This window comes from Petaurus breviceps, unplaced genomic scaffold, assembly GCF_028583685.1.
Source record: "Petaurus breviceps papuanus isolate PSGF00001 unplaced genomic scaffold, PetGlider_PUasm1.0 90823, whole genome shotgun sequence".
Lineage (NCBI taxonomy): Eukaryota > Metazoa > Chordata > Mammalia > Diprotodontia > Petauridae > Petaurus > Petaurus breviceps.
This window is the reverse complement of record NW_027187352.1, coordinates 2,186,020-2,205,037: the sequence shown is the minus strand read 5'-3', so window position 1 is coordinate 2,205,037 and position 19,018 is coordinate 2,186,020. Positions and strand designations below refer to the sequence as shown.

The 19,018-nt window shown below is 41.6% G+C and overlaps 1 protein-coding gene and 2 pseudogenes across 2 annotated transcripts in view; all 3 read right to left on the bottom strand.

The window, feature by feature from the left end:
- Window positions 1-1,678: 1,678 nt before the first annotated feature.
- Window positions 1,679-5,385, bottom strand: LOC138148210 (cullin-2 pseudogene; annotated as a pseudogene).
- Window positions 5,386-5,804: 419 nt separating this feature from the next.
- LOC138148209 (cullin-2 pseudogene) lies at window positions 5,805-16,590 on the bottom strand (annotated as a pseudogene).
- Window positions 16,591-17,661: 1,071 nt separating this feature from the next.
- The window catches only part of ARHGEF17 (Rho guanine nucleotide exchange factor 17), a 150,900-nt gene continuing 149,543 nt past the window's right edge, over window positions 17,662-19,018 (bottom strand). For both annotated transcript variants that reach the window (XM_069070811.1, XM_069070813.1), the window contains exon 21: window positions 17,662-19,018. This exon is cut by the window's right edge and continues 1,760 nt beyond it. The gene's annotated coding sequence lies outside the window, so the exon portion shown is untranslated.

Genomic DNA, 19,018 nt, shown 5'->3' with positions numbered 1-19,018 from the left:
TCTATGTTGTACATAGAGTGCATGGAGGGAGTCAAGTGTGACAAGATTGGAAAGGGAGGAAGGATTTCCAGGTTATGAAGAAAGCTTTAAATGCCAAGGAGAGTGTTTTGTTTTGTTTTTTAAATGCTTGCAGGAATAGGGAACCACTGCAACTCATTAAATAGGGGAGTGACATGGTCAGACCTAGGATTTAGAAACATCACTTTGTCAGCTGAGTGGAATGGGTCACAGCTGGAAGATGCCTTTTATTAGGGAATGGTGCATTTTATAGCTAGAAAGTATATTAAAACATAGGCTATCTGAGCTTATTGAATTAGAACTTAGAAACTCAGAGCTGAGAGTGATATAGAAGAGGGTAGGTTAGGACTGGGAGAGACCTTCAGGGGTGGGGAACCTGTGGCCCTCTAGGTCCTCAAGTGCAGCTCTTTAACTGAATCCTAACTTCAAATCCTAAAGGCTACAGGTTACTCACCTCTGTGAATACAGAGTGTAAAATTCTAGAGTAGGAAAGAATCTTGGTACATTAATTATAAAAGCTAGAAAGCACCTTAGAACAGAGATTCTTAACCTTTTGTGTGCCATGGACCCATTTGGCAATTTGGGGAAGACCATGGATCCCTTTTCAGAATGATATTTTTAAATGCACAAAATAAAATAAATAGGATTGCAAAGGAAACCAGTTAGAGTATTTTTACATATAATCATCACAATATCTATTTTTTAAAAGTTCACCAACCCCAGGTTAGATCCCTTTGCTCATAGAAAATAGAATGTGAGAGATGGCAGGAAATATAGAGGGGATTTGGAGGGGGTCTTTGGGCATTGAATGTCAGAACTAGAAGGGTCCTGAGAGATCACATAGTCTTAACCTCATCATTTGACAGGGAAGAAAACTGAGCCTTAGAAGGGAGAATCACTTGCTCAATGTCATTGTGCATTAAGTGACAAGATGAATTTTGGTATCCTCAGATTCACTCTCAACTGTTAGGGATTTCTTGGTGAAGTTGGTTTGGAGTTAGAGGAAAAGACTCTGGCTGGAGGGTTGGGGAAAGAGCATGTTCCAAAAGATTAGGGGATGAGTGGTGGGGGCAAGGAATTTGGCCTGGCAATAATTGGCCTTGCCTGGAACCATGAGCCAGGACAGAGTGGGTAGTGATTACAGCACCATCTTGTGTCTAGTCTGAAAATATGCCTGTAAAGGTAAATGATTCTTCTATAAGGGATTTGGTTTTAATTTAAAGGATTTCCTTTTTGGTTTAAAGACCTCTTTTTGATGGAATCAGTCATTCCATAGTACATTTCCTCTTTCTTACCTCATCACAATCTGATGGCTATTTTTGCTATTTTTTTTCCTCTTTGAGAACACTGGGCAATGCTAGACTGGGGAGAATTACAAGTGCAGGACAGGTTTGGGGGGATGAGGTAGGTTGGGGCACTGGGCTGGGGCTACTCCTGGAGACATTTAGTTTTGGTTGATTCTCCTATACACAACTGCTAAGGGCCTTCTTTCTCTTTTTTTCTTTTTTCATTCTTTTTTTTTTTAAATACTTTTTTTTAGCATTCTTTTCTTTTCTAAATTTTGAGTTCCAAATTCTCTCCCTCCCTCCCTCCCTTTCCCCATCCACTGAGAAAGCAAACAAAATTATGTCAATTAATTTATACATGTGAAATCATACAAAATCTTTTCATATTATCCAAAAAAGAGAGAAAATTATAGTTTATTTTACATTGAAAGTTTATCAATTCTCTCTCTGTAGGGAGAGAACATTTTTTCATCATGAGTCATTTGGGATTATCTTAGATCATTATATCGATCAGAGTAACCAAGTCTTTCACAGACTTTCATTTTTTGTTGTTGAGATCATCCCAGCATAATAGATTCATGCTCATGCTCTCTGACTATGTGACTTTTTCTAACTGCTTCAATGATAAAGTTCTTAGGAGTTAGATGCATCATCTTCCCATATAGGATTGTAAACAGTTTAATTTTATTGAGTCTCTTATGATTACTCTTTCATAAGAGTAATCCTTTTATGTTTCTCTTGGGGCTTGGTTTGAATGTCAGATTTTCTATTCAGCTCTGGGTTTTTTCATCAGAAATGATTAAAAGTCCCACATTTCATTAAATATTCCTTTTCCCCCTGAAAGATAATACTCCATTTTGCTGGTTAGGCTATTCTTGGTTGTAATCCTAGCTCTTTTGCCTTTCAAGCATCATATCCCAAGCTCTTTACTCCTTTAATGTGGACATTGCTTAATCTTGTTCGATACTGATTATGGCTCCATGATATTTGAATTGTTTCTTTCTTGCTGCTTGCAATTTTTTTCCTTGACCCGGAAGTTCTAGAATTTGGTTATAATATTCCTGGGAGTTTTTATTTTGGGATCTCTTTCAGGAGGTGACCCATGGATTCTTTTAGTTTCTATTTTTACCCTCTGGATCCAAGATATTGGGGCAGTTTCCCTTTACAATTTCTTGAAATATGATGTCTAGGCTCTTTTTTTGATTATGGCTTTCAGGTAGTCCAATAATTCTTAAATTCTCTCTCCTTGATTATTTTCTAGGTCATTTGTTTTTCCAAAAAAATATTTCACATTTTCTTCTATTTTTTAATTCTTTTGACTTTGTTTTATTGTTTCTTGATGTCTCATGAAGTCATTAGCTTCCATTTGCCCAGTTCTAATTTTTAGGAAGTTCTTTTCCTCAGTGAGATTTTGTACATTTTTCCCCATTTGGCCAAATCTGCTTTTTAAGGATTTCTTTTCTTCAGTAAACTTTTGTGCCTTTGTTGCCATTAAGGCAACTCAGTTTTTTAAGATGTTATTTTCTTCAGTATTTTTTGTGTGCCTCTTTTACCAAACTATTAATGCTTTTTTCCTAATTTTCTTGTATCACTCTCATTTCTTTCCCTAATTTTTCCTCTCTTTTTCTTTAATGCTTCCAGGAATTCTTGTTGAGCTTGGGTTCAACCAGCATTTTTCCCTTTGACATTTATTGTTTCTAGCTGTTTTCATATTGTTGTCTTCTTCTGAGCTTATATCTTGGTCTTTCCTGCCACAGTAGTAGCTTTTTATGATCAAGTTCTGTTTTTGTTGTTGCTCATTTTTCCAGCTTATTTCTTGACTTTGAACTTGATGTTAAAGTTGGGCTCTGCTCCCCCTGGAGGGGTGGGAAAGCACTGTCCAAAGTTTCAGGCTTTTCTGTCCTGCTATTTTCAGAACTAGTCCTGAGGGTTTGCAGGTTCTTCTAAGGTGGTGTGATGTGAAGAAAAGTGTGGTCACTGTTCTCCTGGTCTGTGCTCTGGTCTCTACCCAAGAAGGACCCTGGCTCCCCTGACGCTACAAGCATGAGGGCTTCTCTTGGCCCTGGAATGGAACTGTGAGGGAACTCAACAGCAGCAGCAACAGGTGGCCTGAGAGGTAACTGCAACAGTAGCAAGTGGCAGCGACAGCAGCAGCTTTAGCAGCTCTCAACCCAGGGACAGTAAGGGGGTCAGACAACTAGTCAGAAATAAATTACCACAAACCTTTTGCTGGCACTGGGAGCAGCCAGCACTGATTGGCAACTTGTGGCCAGTCACAAGGGAGCAGGGGCCCTGATCACAGTTCATTTTAATGTAGATGCAATTATTAGGTTATCTGTCATATTACATTATCTAGGTTTTTGCTTTATGTCCTTTATGTCCTTTTTCCAAAAAATCCAACACATCAACTGCAAATGTGAGGGGAACAAAAAGCAACCATACCAACCAAATTTCCACATTTTAGCAATACTTCACCCATTCATTTAGTAAAGTTTTAAGAAATGCCACAATGATATGAGCTTGAAATATCTGTAGGTATTTTCATTGATACTAAGCCTGTGATGTGGAAGTCGTGATGTTTTAAACAGCAGAAAAACAGGGGCTGCCAAGTGACCAGCTATGGAGTACACAACCCTAAATAGTGACAGGTAGGATCTTCTTCAAGTGCACCTACAGGGCAGCTGACATTGTCATGCCACATAGCTGTCTTCATCTGCTGATGCTTGTCTTCTTGCAATATACTGTTTGTCTCTCAGAATGTCAATGCATTTCTTAATCATGCTAATGCTTGGGTTAAACCAAGCTTTCATGACATGAACTATAGCAGCTTTGGAGATACATTTTCCTGCCTTTCTCGACAGCACTTCTGGTTTGCTCTATACCCCGTCTTGGGTTTTTGCATCGACGTGGTAATTTTAAATTTTGTTCTTTTACCGTTAAAGTTCATGTTTAATGAAAAAGTAGAATCTGCTTCTGAGTCTTCCTTTTCTGAATCATGGTTAATTATTTTCATATCAAGTAATGATTTGATAGTTTTTGCCAATTCCTTTTCATTCATCTGTGATGTCATGAAGCTCTTTTAAAATAATGGCTTCATTATCATTAAAAGCAAATAGTCTTGGGGAGGGGGAAAAGAAGGAAGGGGGAAAATTTAGAAATCAAAATCATAAAAGTGAATGTTGAAAACTAAAAAGAAATTAATTTAAAAAAATTTTAATTAAAAAATTAAAACAGCAAGTAGTACTGCCACGTGGCATGTTGTCACCATGGCCAAGTAGGGTTTGGACAAATAATTCATTTTTATTTCACCTGTCCAAAAATAATGTAACCATGTAAGCTTCCCTCCCCTGAAATGCTGACTGTAAAATAATTTTTTTCAGTTCCTGAGAGATGTCAGATGTAGAGGAAGAAGCCTGAGTAGCCTTTAGGATGTATATTTGAAAACTAATTCCCAAATCATTTACAGTGTCCTGATTTTTTATAAAACTGTTGAATTTGTTGTTGAGATCAACACTGATGTTCATGTCTGTATACATTCAATGGAATTTGCTTGTAAACTCATATCCACAAGCTTGCTTTAATTTATTGATCAAGGCTTCTTCAGAATCTATAGACATACATAGGCCATGAATTAAACATTTGGCCAACATTCTGGCATAAAACTTTTGAAAAACATCTTTATCATCAACATATTTGAAAACAGTGATGAACCTGGAGAGCTTATTTCCCACTTCATTTTCAGTCATTCCTTTTGTTGATTTTTTTTTAGCAAGTTGTCCCAGCACTTGGTCAGTAGCTCAGATGCTTTGCAAATAACTTTGGGTTCTTTATTAGTTTAATCCACATGTCAGAGCCTTATCCAGGGCACTTGTGAAGTGTTGATCACCATTCAAAACACTGTTGATAAGTTGGACAAATTTGCCACGCATCTCCAAAACTGATTCTACAAATTGAGTTAGCATATTTTCCTGAGAAAGATCACCCATTGCTTAGGTCTTAGGTCCCTCATCGTGAGTATGGTTCTGTGGTTCTTGAATTATATGAGTAAACCACTTGACACAGCACAAAGCAAAGTGTACATATTTACTGTGTCCTTTCTTCTCCTCCATTGGAGAATATCATGACATTTTGCATGTAGCAACTATAAATGGTCTGCTACACCATTTGCTGCTGACGTTTATGGAACACTTTACTATGTGAACTTGGATGTAAATATTTTCTATATCACATTTCTTTATCTTTTAATCTACCTAGGACCTTTTCCTTATAATATTTGATTCTTTTGGGGTGGCTAGGTGGTGCAGTGAGTAAGAGTGCTGGCCCGGAGTCGGTAGAACCCAGGATCAGTTTCAGCCTCAGATACTTAACACCCACACAAAATAACTGGCCGTGTAACCTTGGGCAAGTTACTTAACCCCAATCGCTTTAAAATATATATATATATATATATATATATTTGATTCTTTTTTTTAAGTCATCGTTTAAAATTTTTTTTTGTCTTTATTAATTTGTTTATTTACTTTTAGTTTGCAAGATTCAGTTCCACAATTCCTTGAGTTCCAAATTTTCTCCCCCTTCCTCTTCCCTGCCCCACCATGGCAGCATACAATCAAGTATAGGATCTGCAAATACTTTTGCATTAGACATTAGTCAGGTTATAAAGAAGGATTGTATCGGATGGAATGAACAATGGGAAAGAGGAAACAAAACCAAACAAGAAAAAGAAAGAAAGTAGATAGTTTGCTTCAATCTGCATTCAAACTCTGTTCTTTCTAGTTCTTTCTCTGAAGGTAGACATCTCTCTCCATCATGAGTCTTTTGGAGTTATCTTATAACCCTGCATTGCTGAGAAGAGTCCAGTCCTTCAAAGTTGGTTGTCACAGTCTGTAATTGTGTACAAATTTCTCCTGGCTCTGCTCTTCTCACTCAGCATCAGGTCGTATAAGCTTCTCCAGGTCAATATGAAGTCCATCTCATACTTGATTCTTGTAACAGATTGAAGCTTCTGGTTTATAATACTCCCCTGTTTCAGTCAGAAAAGACAGCTAAAGAATTTCCTGATAAAACTTTAAGGGGATTTTTTTCCTATACTGTTCAACATGAACAAAGGAATTAATAAGCAACCCATGGATTACTTTTTGATTTGGTTCTTCCCCATAGTGCTCATTTTTTTAGTTCTTGAAGGAGCGTTTGTATACACAGGATTGCCTGAAATGGCTCAACCATTAATTTTCTCCACGTAGCCAATGCTAAACTCTCCTATTTCCGTAAGTGGTTCATTCATATCTACACTGTCATAACCGTACTGAAGGTCAGCTTCCATCAATTTATTCTTCTTAACAAATTGTGTGTTGAGATACTTAAACAGTCCATATAGTCTTCCCTCTTGCTAGTCTTCCCAATACCTGTGATACATAACCGATATTTATTCCTCAGACTCCAGAATTCTCTTGTGCAAATTTATACATGATTTTCCCAAAAAAAAAAATTTTTTTTAGTCTTTATGTGAAGTCTTTCACCAAGGGGTTCAGGATGGGCCACACATAAAGCATCTGCTTTATGTCTGAAAAGCAATCATTCCAAGTTGCTTTTTGAACATAAGCCAACATGATTGCCTTTAAGAGTTTGTTCCATATTGCATCAAAATCCACTATTCTTGGTTTCAGGGACACTGTGGGAGTTTGTGTTGAAATCTGTGCGGAGAGGCCTGGAGAGGAGCAGGGAAGCAGGCAAGGCCAGGCCAAGCCAGGGCTGTCAGCTGGGCCCCTCTTGACATGGCTGCACTGCCCTGGAGGCCCAGAGAAGGGGAGTTCCAGCACCAGGGCAGAGGGCAGGGGGTAGGGGCCTGCTGGGGTGCTCCTGCATACCCCCTGAGTTGTCTTTGGCCAGAAAAATGTCTCACTCCTACCTTTTGTTGATTCTGCTGCTCCAAAATTTTATTTGAAGAATTATTTTAAAGTTGTTTGGAGAGGAACATTGGGAGGGTTCAACTGGGTTGCTGCCTGTATTCTGCCATCTTGGCTTCACCCCACCCCTTTCCTGCTCCATTCCATTTGCTTTTCAGGATTTTTATCTAGGTCATAGACCCTAACCCTGGGTACCCCTTCTCTAATTTTTCACAGAGGTTCCCAAACTTATTTGGTTTACTGACCCTTTAAAAAATAAAATTACTCAGTGCCTTCCTGGAAATTGACATTCTTTAACCCATTAACGACTTTAAAAAAAATTTTTTGCGTCATTTCAAAAAAATATATATCTATTTTAAAATGACCCATCTCAAATTTAATAATTTATTGTAATTTTGCATTGAAATTTTGATGATGCAATAGCGTATCATGTAACATCGGCTTGCAAACCTGTGGTCTGCCAAAGGATTCTGGGTGGTCTTTGGTGTGCCTACAGGCCTTGGTCACAGGTTGTGCAGGCCTGCCATGTAGTATAGTATTGTAAACAAGTCATCACACACACATATTCCTGCTGATGCATGCTGGACTTCACAATAATGTGCAACGTCTTGCCTGCCAACACTTGCTTGTTAAGACCTGCTATGGACTTGACTGCTGATGGGTTATAACTTGCATTTTGTTTATTTATTCGGAAACTAATGTTTTATCCCTTCTTTAACTCTGTTGCACAATAGATGAAACATGTATGAATGTTTTTTTCAAAATTCTCTTCTTTCCTTGTGCTTCCACCACCACCTTATTTTTATTCAACTCCTCCCAATTGCAGCGGAGGCTACCAATGCCCCTGCCCCCAGGATCATTCTAGCGCTGTCTCTCCCTCCCCCCAACCCCTGCCCCCCCCCACTGGTGTTGATATCACTTTGGGAACCTGTGCATACTTAGTGATCCCATCAGCTCCCTTGGATTCAGTTAACACCTCTACACAGACTATTCTCACATCTATCAGTTCTAGCCCTGACCTCTCTCTTGACCTCCAGTCTTACATCTTCAACTTCCTGATGGACATATCAAACTAGATGTCCAGTAGACAGATTCCTTTCAACAAACAGGTCCTCTCCTCCCTCCCCTCCTTCTAACTTCCCCGTTGCTGCTAAGGGCACCATCAGGTCCACCACCTAGGTCCCCCCAGACCTGACACCCAGATGTCACCCTCCCTCCTGCTCTCTCACCACTCTGCCCAGTCACTTCCTAAATCCTGTCATTTTTACCTTCATGACATTTCTGCTATGTCTCATGTGATCCTAAGAGTGGTATAGGCCCTCATCACTTCCCTCCTGGAATGTTACAGTAGCCTCCTGGTTGATTTCTTCCCCATCCTCCACTCAGGTGTCAAATTGATCTTCCCCAAATACACGTCTGGCCATGTCACTTCCTTATTCAATAAACTCCATTGTCTTTCTATAACCTATGTGATCAAATATAAAATCCTCCATTTTCTTTTAAGGCAATTGGGGTTGAGTGACTTGCCCAGGATCACATCCCTAGTAAATGTCTGAAGCTGAATTTGAACCCAGGTCTTCCTGACTTATGGACCTGTGCTCTATCCACTGTACCACCTAGCTGCCCCCTCTGTATGACTTTTAAAGCTCTTCACAAGATGCACCATCTCTCACTGTGCATTTTCACTGGAAATCCCCCAAGCCTGGAATTCTCTTCCTCATCTCCACCTTTTGTATTCCTAAATCCTAGCTTAAACCAGACCTTCTCCAAGAAGCCTTTCCATACCTCCCTTAATGCTAGCGCCTTTGCTTTAAGATTATCCTCAATTTATCCTGTATATAGCTTATGCATACATAACTGTGTACATGTTGTCTCCCCCATTAGACTGTGAGGTCCTTGAGAGCAGGCATTGTTGGTTTGTTTTTTTTTTTTTGCCTTTCTTTGTACCCCCAGTGCTTAGCACAATCCCTGCTATGTAGAAAGTACTTCATAAGAACATGTTGATTGACAGAGGCTCCTACAAAGGGGTCTCTGTGGAAAAGGTCAGATAATCATCTCTCCCCCTCCTCTCATCTTGGCTCCTTCAAGGATTTTAGAATTTAGAGCTGGCAGAGCTGGTAACCTGATACTTTCCTTTTTTGTTGTTAAGTTTCATTGATTCCTTTTTTTTCCCCACAAAGTAGTAATTTCCTGATATTCTCCCTCTCCCTCTACCCACTTATTGAACCTTTCCCCTAACAAAGAAAAACAAAGGAAAAAAATAGAGCTGTCCAAAATGTAATTGGATGCCCTGGCAGGTCCTGGTTTCCTCCTTCCTGGGCCTCTTCTGGCCAAGGCTGGATGTCTACTCTTCAGGTATGTTGCAGAGGGGATCTTTTGTTGAGTTATTAAGTAGATGTCCTCTTTGATAGTCTGTGATAATGCACCTAACTGCTGGTGGCTGACAATGTATACCATGTTCTATCCTACTCCGTTGACCACCCCTCACTTATTTTCAAAACCCATACATTTTTTACAGATCAGGAAACTGAGGCTCCAAGAATTTAAGTGAGTTGCTGGAGGTCACAACTAGTTAGTAGCTAGCTGGGATTTTAAAAGAGATCCTAGGATCCCCAAATGCAGCGATCTTTCCATTGCACCCCACTTTTCACTGGTGGGGGAGGAGATGACCTTTCACGATGATCAGAAAATCAGAGATTCTTAGTGTTGGAAGATACCTCAGCAGCAGCTGGTTCAGTTCCTCCTTTATATGAATCCCCTCTGTGATATCCCTGACACCTGGACCTCTAGCCTCTAGCTGAAGACCTCTAGCAAGGGGGAACTCACTACCAAGGCGGCCCATTTCACTTGAGCCGATCCAACTGTTAGGAAGCGTTGCCTTCTGTTCCCCTAAGCCAGCTTCTCTTAGGTTTCCAATCAATCAGTCAATCAGTCCATGTTTCCTCTGTGCTGACTTTGGGACCAGTTTCCTCCAGCTATCAGCACTTCAAAGCCTTGTGATAAAGGGATCATCAAGCTATTAGGAATTGAGAGTTAGGAGGGACCTTTTCTTGTTTAGTCATTTTCAGACTATCCATGACTCTAACTGGGGTTTTCTAGGCAGAGATACTGGAGTGGTTTTGCCATTTCCTTCTCTATCTCGTATTACAGATGAAGAAACTGAGAGAAACAGGGTTAAATGACTTGCCCAGAGTCACGCATCTAGTAAGTGTCTGAGACCAGATTTGAATTCAGGAAGAGGAATCTTTTTTATTCCAGGCCCACCATCCTATTCACCTAGTTGCCCCATGAAGGACCTTAGAGATCATATAATCCAGTCTCCTCATTTTACTAAGGAGGAAACTGAGGCTCTCAAGAGATTAAGATGAAGGCCTGTGTGAAATTATGGATAAGCTCAGTCAGGGCATTGGGGATATTTTTGAGTTGAGAGGCCTCAGAAGAGCCTGAAAATGCCAAGTTCCTTCCTGAGATATCAGTCTCATCCCCTCAGGTTCATTGCTGGCCTTCTGAAGTGCTAAACCAGGGCCTCAAGGCCACATGTGGTCCTCTAGGTCCTCAAGTGCTGCCCTTTGACTGAATCCAAGCTTCACAGAACAAACCCCCTTAGTAAAAGGATCTGTTCTGTAAAACTTGGACTCGGTCAAAAAGCCACACCCAAGGACCTAGAAGGCCATGTGTGGCCTCCAAGCAGCAGGTCTCCCACCCCTGTGAAACCTACTACTGAACTCTGCACCCGAGGAAGCCTTCTCCAGAAAGTGATTGCCACTGTGCTGTGTTGTGGTCCCCATTCAGCTTATTACATTCCCCATCTCCACTCTCTCCCCAGGGTTGCTCATTTGTGCCAGTAAGCCCGCTATGGTCCCTGCCCTTCATATGTCCCGCTTTATGAAGTCTCATCTCAGGGAAGCAACTTCATCCTGATTACTCCTCTTTTTCCCTGTCTCTCCTCACATTCAAAAGTCTCTGCCATCTCATGTACCAAATCATTTCTCCTGGGCTTGTCCTCAGCCCAGATGGATCCCCTATCTCTGTGTTACCAGCCCAGGTGGGATTATGCTTCTCAAAACAAAGCTTGGCCTGTGAATTGGGTGGAACTATTCTAATTACAGGCAGCTAGATGGCAAAGTGGATAGAATTCCTGGCCTGGAGTCAGGAAGACATCTTCCTGAGTTCAAATCTGGACCTCAGACACTTACTAGTTGTGTGACCCTGGGCTAGTCACTTAACTCTGTTTCTCTCAGTTTCCTCATCTGTAAAATGAGCTAAAGAAGGAATTAGCACTCTAGTATCTTTGCCAGGAAACCCCAAACGGGATCACAAAGAGACAGATGCAACAATTCTAATTGCAAGGTGATAGGAACTGTCCCTGAATTTAACTGTGTGTCTCTATTCATCCCTCTCTGTGTTGAGAGACGAAGTTTCATAGGTTATAGAGAGTAAAGACTCCAGAATATCTTAACTGAAAGAGACCTTAGAACACAGAATGTCACAGATGGAAGGAGCCTTAGAACCAGAATGGCAGAGGTGGAAGATACTTTAAAAATCACCTAGCCCAGGGTTCTTACCCTTTTGTGTGTCAGGGACCCCTATGAGAGTCAGTCTGGTGAAACCTCTGAACCCTTTCTCAGAATCATATTTTTAAGTAATTGAAAGAAATGCTAAATTTCAGTGAGAGGTGAGTGAAAATAAAGATGTGACTTTTTTGCAGGCCAAGTTCATGGATCCTTCCTAACATCTACACACAGACTCTACCTGTATCCTATCTGTCAAGTACAGTCAAGTCTACCTTTGCAGTATCTCCTGTACAGACCCCTTCTAACCTTTGGCATTGCCACCATCCTACTGCAGGACCTCATCACCTCACCCCTCCACTGCTGCAGAGGCCTTCTGATGGGCTGGCTCCCTGCCACTCTGGTCTATCCTGTCTTCACTCAACTATTCTTCCCAGTGTGCACATCTGACCGTTGTCATTCCCCTATTTCATGAACTCCTGTGTCTCCCATCACCTCCATGATCAAATATAAAATTCTCTATTTTACTTTTAAAGATCTTCCTAACTTGGTCCCCTTCTACCTTTCCAGTCTTCTTATCCTTTATTCTTTTACCCCACATACTCTGTGATCTAGTTCTTGCTAACTGTAATTGTTTATTTATCTAATATTTCTTTTAAAAAATGGACTTGCAAGGGCAAATTTGCATCTCAAGTGCAAATGCCCTGTTTGCTTCTGCTTTATTTTGAAAGAAATTCTCCCTTAAAAAAAATCAATCTTTTTTTCCCCTGCTGGTGTTTAAGCATAGCTTTGCAGGAGGTATTATTTTGGGGTTCTTTTCAGAATTTCATATTTTAATATTTCCTTTGATTTCTTGTAAGTAGGAAGTAGTCTTGGATAATTTGCACTTTTTAACTTGGGGCTTACTGGCTAGATTCCTTCCTTCCTTCCTTCCTTCCTTCCTTCCTTCCTTCCTTCCTTCCTTCCTTCCTTCCTTCCTTCCTTCCTTCCTTCCTTCCTTCCTTCCTTCCTTCCTTCCTTCCTTCCTTTCTTCCTTCCATCTTCCTTACTCTCTTTGTCTCTCTCTCTTTCTTTCACAAAACCTTAAGCCCAGTTCACTCTGAAGCTCATAGTTTGGACCACAATAGGTCCCTGCCCAAGCTCCATTTAATGGCTGTGTTTTGGGCCCTCCTGCCTTAGAGTGAATGTCTGTGGTAACTGTTTCTCTTTGGAACAGCAAACCTGAGGGTCTTCCCCTCCCAACTTATTTTTTCCTTTTTTTCTAATTAAAGGGGCCATCCCTTGACTCACTTCTTAAAGAGGCCTATTCTCTGAATGACTGTTACCTCACTCTAAGTGAGTATGTGAAAAGGCCTTAGCCTAAAAGGGCAAGGGTCTTCCATTGCATTCTGGCTCATCTCCAGTCATCCTGATGAATATCAGGTCACTGGACCCAGATGGCTCTGGAGGAGAGAGTGAGGCTGGTGACTTTGCACAGCCCTCCCTCTTTCAAATCAAAGTCAACTGCAGGTCATGTCATCATTTCCCTGATGCCACGGTCCTCTTCAAAAACAAAGGACAAACACAATTGTCAAGTTTTTTTAAGCCTGAATCACCTCTTTGCTATTGCTACCCATTGTTCTTAGTTCTTCTCTTGGATATAAAGCAGAACTTTCTTCTATTTGACATTGCTACAAATATGACTCTTCCCCCTTCACATCTCCTCTTGCCTAGGCTAAATGTCTCCATTGTTTTCCCAACAGCTCACCATAGGACATTGTCTTCATTCCTCTCCCCATCCTCCTCACTCTCCTTTAGACTTCCTCCAGCTTCCCAATGACATTCCCTAAAAGTGATATCCATTCCTCCCTGTGCGGCCCAACCAGATGCACTACAGCAGAATTCACTTCCCTCAGAATGGATGGTAGGTGTTATGATGCACTCTAGAAGAGTATATGCTCATTTGTCCTCCTTGTAATACTGTTCATTCACGTTGAGCTTGAAGACCATTAAACGCTCACGGGCATGGTTCACACTGTGGTGTAGCCAGTCTCATCACCCTATTTCTTCTTTGAGAGCTCTAACTTCTATCCTAATTCATTTATTCTAAGCATTGGTTTAATGATCTTTTGAACCATTCAGGAGGCTTTTGCAGTCATTCATAGCTACTTCATGGCACATAGTAGGAACTTAATAAATGCTTGCTAATTGGTTGATTGCTTTCTGGAGGTAGTCATAGAATTTATTCTAATATAATGCTTTCTTTTTCTTCAGGGATTTTCAAGTTAATTTCTTTTACTTCTTTGCAATTATTCATTGCATATCTGGACCTCTTTTTATCAACCGTACACACTTTCTCAGTTTTTCTAGGTTTTTTTCTGTGATGTTCTAGCCTTCAATGGAAGTTCTTTCCTTTCCATACTACTTAGTCTGATGCAGGCCAGCACTATTGGGCCTCCCTCCTATCCATGGCCCCTCTCTTTCTCTCATCCAGATGTCCAAGGTTGGGTGTAATGGAAGACTGGCTAATAAGTCTAGTAATTATGAGCCTGCACAGCATGCATTAGGATGATACAAGGCCTCACATGGGAGAGGCTAAGGAGCTTGTTTCCAAGAGAGTTGTGATAACATATAATGAAGTGCCTTGAAGAAACTTTGGAACAGGCATAATAAATATTTTATAATGGCTTGTGATCTGCTAATCACTTGGTGAATGGTAGCTTCTTTAATTGGCTATAGCTGACACTAGAGTTGCAGACCCCTCCAAAGGACCTTCATTATCTGCTACTCTTGTCCCTTTAATGGACCTCTGCTCTAGCTTTCACTCATTAGGAAAGGAATGCTATAGGAGGCCTTGGTTCCTCTCTCTCCAAAGTCAACATGCAGCATTGTGAATTCAGTCTTGGTTCTTTGTCTGCCCCAGTATTCTTTTTGGAGAAGTTGGACACTGTGCACTTACACATTTTGAAAGGTCAGGAGTAAGAGTTATCTGATATCCTGGAGTTCAGTACATGCTAGGTTTTTGCAGCCAACCCAGCAGTAGTTCTCTTAGGCTACCAGCCACAAGGCTTCTTCAGGACCTAGCCCCATGGTAGCTGAGACAAAGACTCCTCTAGCAATAATGGGTCTAACCTTGGTGTAAAACCAATGCTACATAGAACCTATAAAAATTCTGAGCCCACTATCCCTAGGGACCAAAGTTATATAGGGGAGAGTATGCCTCCTGAGATACTGGGGGGAATCTTTGAAGTAAATATGCCTTTGTAAAATTGGTCAAATGGTGGGTAACAGTAAAGGGAATACGCCTGGAATGCTGATGGCATTAAATAAGAGACACCCCAATCCTTCAAGGGTGCCCTTTGAAACCTGAATGGGGCATGTAGTAACATGATTCTGGGATAGTGGGACTAGAGACATACAGAAGACAACTCCAAAAAGCAGCTGTGGTTGGACTGGTACTGTGTCTTTTTTTTTTTTTTTGCTTTTTGGAGGGCAGTTGGGGTTGTGACTTACCCAAGGTCACGTGGCTATTTTGTGTGTGTGTGTGTGTGTGTGTTAAGTGTCTGAGTTTGGATCCGAACCCAGGTCCTCCTGACTCCAGGGCCAGTGCTCTATTCACTGTGCCACCTAGCCGCCCCAGTACTGTCTTTCAACAGACATTTCTGATGGAAGTCCCTTCCCTTGGGTACTAGATGACATAAAGCAGAGCACTTGTCATAAGACCCATGATCGAATCCTACCTTAGTTGCTGACCAGCTATGTGGTCCTGGGCAAGTCACAACTTCTTTTATCAATAGTTTCCACAGGTATAAAATGCGGATAAAAATGACAGTTACCTAATGGACTTTTTCATGTGTGAGTATCAAATATGTATAGTAGTTCTTTACAAACCCTAATGCACTACCTAAAATTATCTATTTCTATTGTTGTTGTGCTAAACAGTGTTTTACTGGGCCCTTCTCCAATCCATAGTCACCTTCTTTTCTCTGATCCACTGAAATTAGTTGAATTCATGGATTTCTATGTGTTGAGTGTTGGAGGTGGAGGTAGGACAAAGTCAGAAGGAATCCCCTTTAGTGGTAATTCCAAGAGGTAATTTAAAATGGCATCTCAGTTGTGGGTGGGACAAAGGTAATACTAGATCAGGGGTGGTCCCCTTTTGTTAAAGGGATTTGTTCTGTGAAGCTTGGAATCAATCAAAGGGCCACACTTGAGGACCTAGAGGGCCATATGTGCCCTCAAGGCCGCAGGTTCCCCTCCCCTGTACTACACACAGAAAGTTGTGGGGAGCTAGTAATGAAACCTTGTTGTTTTTTCTTTAGGATTTGCCCTGTACTAAGTGATTTCCTTTCTTCTTAATCATGTTTATAATTGTTTTAGCTAGTTAATATCTAGGTGATATTTTATCTAGCCCTTATAGTTGTTTTGTAGCAGTGAGTGGAAGCTGGGTTTAGGCACAACCTCTTACTCTATCCAAATCATCAGATTTAGAACTGGAAAGGACTTTTGAGGTAATTTGGTCCAACACCCATTCCCCTCATTTTACAGTTGAGGAGAATGAGGCTCAGAGAGATTAAGTGAGTTGCTTGAAGTATCACAGCATTTAGAATGAATGTGGGGATCAGGAGGCCAGTTATGGCAAACAGCCACAGGAAAAGGGGGAAGGTGATCAGGGAAGGAGGTAACTGGACTGAGACCAGGAAGCCAGCAAGCCAGGAAGGTCCAAGTGAGTTGGGGGCTAGAGTCCAAAGAAAGTTTAGAAAGTAATGAAAGGTGGAAGCCCTAAATCTAAAGGCATAGGTCACTAGGCTTGGCCCTAGTGAGATCAGTAGTTAGCCTTATTGGTCCTCCCTTCTCCTGCCTCATGTACTTACGTAGGCTCTCTTCCATGTTTGCAATGTATCCCTTGCCCATCTCTGCATGCTGAAAGCCTCCTCTTCCTTCAAGCTCACCATCTCCTCCAGGAAGCCCTCCTTGATCATCTCTCTTCTCCTCCCCATCCCTGGAGAATTGGAAGGAAATCTTGCACAATCTATACCTGAGCAAGAGTTTTCTCCACAGTATCACCTGAAAAGTATCCATCCTCCACTTGATGTCCACTGATAAACAGATGACACCCTCACATGCCAGCCTATTTTACTTTGGAGGCAGCTCTAATGGTTGGGAAGTATTTTCCTTAAACTGAACTGAAATCCCCCTTTCCATTCTAGTTCTGTCCCGTGGGGTCAGTACCTGGGCCCCCTCCTCCCTGTGGACCTTTCCCACTCTCTTTGTGCTTCTCCATGAAGTTAATACATAGTCGTTTGGGGGTATGAAAACCAGAACATCACACAACCTATCATCTCCAGTCCTTGGCCCCTGCCTCAGAACCTGGAGAATTGCAAGTGGGGAGCCTGGGGAGGGGGAAGCTTGGGACTAGATGGGGATTGGCTCCCCTCCCCCAAACTCTCTTTTACGTAGCAGCATGATATCATTGATAAACCACCAGATTTGTGGTCAGGAAGATCTGGGTTCCTATAGTGTTTTAGAGGTTTACTAATTCTGTGATGCTAGATAAATCACTTAATCTCCTTGTATCTCAGTGTTTTTACTTGTGAAATGATGAGGTTGGACTTGAGGAACTCTATGATCCTTCTAGAGCTCAATCTATGATCCTTTGGTCTGTTCATTTCCTAGATAGATGTATGACCCTGATTAAATCACTTCAATTCTGAGCCTTGATGCTTTCTTGATCTATAAAATGAGGGATAATACTTGTACTAACTACACTTTATAGGGCTGCTAGCTGAACATTGTTTTGTAAACCTTAAAGCACCAAAGAAATGGGGGGTGGAAAGGTTTATTACTGCAAGGAAGGGCCTCAATTAAATCAATCAAATCACCTGAAAACCATAAACTATAGCTTAATAAGTTTATACTTGTCAATCAATTAATTGCTTAGAGTCTTTGATCAGTACTCAGTTTCTGGAGTGGCATTGTATAGGAATGTCCAAATTTGGCTGAGGAAATCAGATTGTGCCCTAAGAAGTGTCTATGAAATATCAGTTTGGGCCCGAGAGATTTTTCCTGCTAAACTCCTGTGAAGGAATCAATGGAAGTGGAGGTGAAGTAGAATTTTTTTTTAAATTCATAAGTGAAGAAAATGCTAAATTTCAGTTAAAGGTTAGTGAAAATAAAGATGCATTTTTTCCCATATGAGTTCATGGATTCCCTGCAATCTATCCATATATCCATAGAGCCCAGGTGAAGACACCCTGATCTAGGCCAAATTGTTCATTTTACAGATGAGAAAACAAAGAGAAAGGACTTGATGAAGATCAAATGGGTAGTAAGTGACAAAGCTGGGCTTCTTAGAGTCCCTAGCTCCCTTCATGTGGGCATTACCCCCCAGAGAGGCAGTGATCAAAGTGCAGAGTGGACCCTCACACACCCCAGGTGTCTGTTTGATGCCTCTCAGTCCTGTGTCCACACCAGGATGGCAAGAATGAACTATGGCCGCCCCCACCTCACCCCCACCCCCAGGGACATGTTTATATTTTTTTCTCTGTGTTTCTGTTTTATTGACTTGTTTGAAACTTCATCATCCATGGAGTTAATACATGGTCATTTGGTAGTGAGAAAAACAGGACCTTGAACTCATGTCCCCAGCCCTCACCCTCCCGAAACCTGGCATGACAAGCCAGAGTCCCTAGTGAGGCAAAACCTTTGGAGTTACAGCTTGGAGAATGCAGGCAGTTAGGGAGGTCAGGCTCTTTCCCCGAAGGTGAGTGGGTGGGGGAACTGGGGCTGTACAGGGGGCACATCTGGGTCCCCCAAACCACTCCCTCCCCTGTTCCTTAAAGAGGCCCCATCAGATTCACTCTGCTTTGGGGGTGGAAGGAAAAGGGACTAGGAGGTTATCTTCCTGGCAGGGCTCAGTGGGTGAGGGTGGAGAGAACTCAGGAAGGAGGGAGGTTCAGTGGTTAGAGTCTGGGGTGGAAAAGAGGGAGCTTGGGACTTCCAGATTTGGTTCTTGACTCTACTAGTCCATCTCCCCTGTCCCCTAGACATCATATGTGCCAGTGTACCAGATGCTACAATGTGAAAGCATGATGGGAATGGGGCAAAGGGTTCAGATGGGCCTGGAGGGCAAAGGCACCAGAAGGTTCCTAGGCCCTTCCTGCCTAACTTGGCCAATGGCCAATTAGCCCAGGGCCAGGAAACCCAGAGATAACCCATGAGGACTCGCTGCGTGACCTGGATAAGTCCTGGATAACCCAGAGGTTTCATCTTCATCATCATCATCATCATCATCATCATCATCATCATCATCATCATC